The sequence below is a fragment of the Osmia lignaria genome, unplaced genomic scaffold (genome assembly GCF_051020975.1).
Source record: "Osmia lignaria lignaria isolate PbOS001 unplaced genomic scaffold, iyOsmLign1 scaffold0043, whole genome shotgun sequence".
Classification (NCBI taxonomy): Eukaryota; Metazoa; Arthropoda; class Insecta; order Hymenoptera; family Megachilidae; genus Osmia; species Osmia lignaria.
This window is the reverse complement of record NW_027478184.1, coordinates 195,001-197,500: the sequence shown is the minus strand read 5'-3', so window position 1 is coordinate 197,500 and position 2,500 is coordinate 195,001. Positions and strand designations below refer to the sequence as shown.

General features: G+C 45.1%; 1 non-coding gene across 1 annotated transcript; it reads left to right on the top strand.

Moving 5' to 3' along the window:
* Positions 1–822: 822 nt before the first annotated feature.
* Positions 823–977, top strand: LOC143307061 (5.8S ribosomal RNA). The gene has a single exon (XR_013064298.1). It is a non-coding gene; the product is annotated as a 5.8S ribosomal RNA (ribosomal RNA).
* The last annotated feature ends 1,523 nt before the right edge of the window (positions 978–2,500 follow it).

Here is a 2,500-nt window from a genome sequence, read left to right as displayed (position 1 = left end):
CCGCCGTCTGATCTTTGCTAAATGATCTGGCATCACCGGAGTTTTTTTGGTCCGTGTTGCGTTCGCTCTATTCGAAATGAAACTCGCGGAGGCGAAGAATTGTTAAAAGTTTACGAAGCGTCTAGGAGTGGTTAAAACTGAGAGAGTTGAAACTACGATGTATTAGAACGAGCAACCGTCGAAACTTTGTTTTCGCGACGTTCTTTTCGTCGCTCTCGTCCCCACGCTCCTACGCTTTGGTTGTTTCTTTGCCATCCGTGTTGCGATAAAAAGATTTCTCCATTGTCCAAAAAGGACGGATCGAGATTCCTCTTTCGAGAGGGAGAGAGAGGTACTTGCGGGTAACCTGGAATCTACGAAACACGCACCGTGGTAAGATTCGTGCGTCCGCCTGATCGATGTGTGTTGTTTACGGACCGGCTGAGAAGCGACGATAGCGAGTCTTTGAAAAACTATGTGTCCATTAGTTAGACCGATCGTCGCCGGCCGTGTGTCTGTTCGAATCTCGCAACCCACGATTCAGCGACAGGACGCGCGCTCGCATTCCTTGTGTGCGTTCGTACTTTTCAAGGTTTTTAAATGTACTTTACGCCCGACCGTCGAGAGGAGCGTGCCACTGGGCGTTTCTCCGACGGTTTCCGTCCTTGGACGCGATCGTGTCGTCAACGATCGAACAAACAAACAAATACGTTGGCGACGCCCGAATTCGCTCTCCCGCACGCGCCGGGTGGGAGAGTGATGTGGGTATCGAATGTGATGCGTGTTAATAATGAAAATAACACTCTAAAGATCTAAAGAGTTTGAAATACAAAATTTTACGATTACCCTGAACGGTGGATCACTTGGCTCGTGGGTCGATGAAGAACGCAGCTAATTGCGCGTCAACGTGTGAACTGCAGGACACATGAACATCGACATTTCGAACGCACATTGCGGTCCACGGATACAATTCCTGGACCACGCCTGGCTGAGGGTCGTTTTCTTAACAAAAGACTGCTTGCGTTTGCTTCTCGAAAAAAGAGTAATTCATTTCTTTCTAAACATCTCGCCGTCGTTCAACGAAAGTAGAACGTTTCGGAGCGGGATTATCGAACGAAATTGAAAGAATGAATGAACGATAAACAAAGAAAGAGTCGCAACGTACGAGCGATAGTTGGGCAGTTCGTCGGCGTTTGTCGTGGAAACGATGTGACGAAAATCGCAACCGATACACTAAATGCAGGCCGTTAAAGGAGAGAAACAAATTTCGAAATATCTCTTCGAACTAGCGCAAGTGCGTCACGGCGCGCGAGTCGTTCGTTAAAATTTATAAACGACCGCCCGTGAAAGCACCGAGTTCTCGGAAGATAATCTATAAAGATTCTCCATCCTGCTGGAAGTTATCGGATCGGCGCGATTGTTCACTTGTAGAAATCCACGCTCCCGACGTTGCCAGAAACGATATTTACGAAAGGTGTGTCAAAAATAAACGAAAGAAGCTCTCCTATAAATTTAGAAAAAGCAAACGAGTGAAATGTTTGAGATGATAATTTGCTGAAATGCAAGCTCGAATAGCCCCAGGGTTTCGAATGATTCCCCGCGCTTTATACATCTCTCTGTTTACAAACGGTGTATAAATGAAAGATCGCTTCAGATGGGTCGTCGCTGTTTGACGCGCGATGCTGTTCCTTTTTTTTTGTCTGTCTGTGCGTTTAGCTTCGCTAAACAAGTTAAATGGTTAAAAAGCGTCGAAAAAGCGAATACACACGCGACAAGACAAATCTAACGAGTAAAGGAACGCTCCGCTCCAAGATAAAAATGGTTGTTTACAATCAATACAGCGTTTCGGTACCCCTGATCGTAGTCTGAAACTGTGTAACAAAAGAGAGGAAAGCGAATGGTGAAGGAACTTCGAAGCCTCCGTGGCGTGGCTAGAACTTGTGATAAAAGTATGTTTGCAGCAATTATGCATGCTCCCGTTAAAACAGCATTTCAATGTCTCGCATGGCTTAAAGCTCTAGGAGGCTTCAACATTTAGAATACATACGGACTACTTCGTTTGTTAAAGATAAGCGAAGACCGCGCGACCATCGCTCGGTCGTCCAGTCCTCGAAAGTTTTGTTGCGTTCCAAAGAAGAGACAAATGGGGTTTACCCTTGCGCTAAGGGGAGAAGAAGAGAAAAGCAGTTGTTAAATCTAAGAGGTGTGTGGAGTACATCGCGTGTTGGTTAAAATTGTTAAATGAAGTATACGCGAAATGTTCTCTCGCTCTTGCTTTTCCTCTTGCTTCCGTGGCGCTCGAAAAGAAGGGATGATAAATAAAGAAACCTATTCGAAATCTCTTGTGGAACAAAAAATAATACGGACGGACGTTAAAATTGAACCGAGACGAAATGGATCGTCTTGCGAGTTGTCTTCGCTTTGAAATTGTTAAAAATTGATAAAAGCAATACGACGAAGCTGCAGTCCGCAAAATGTTTGAAGCAAAAAGGAAATAACACGAAAATTATGGGAACGTCGT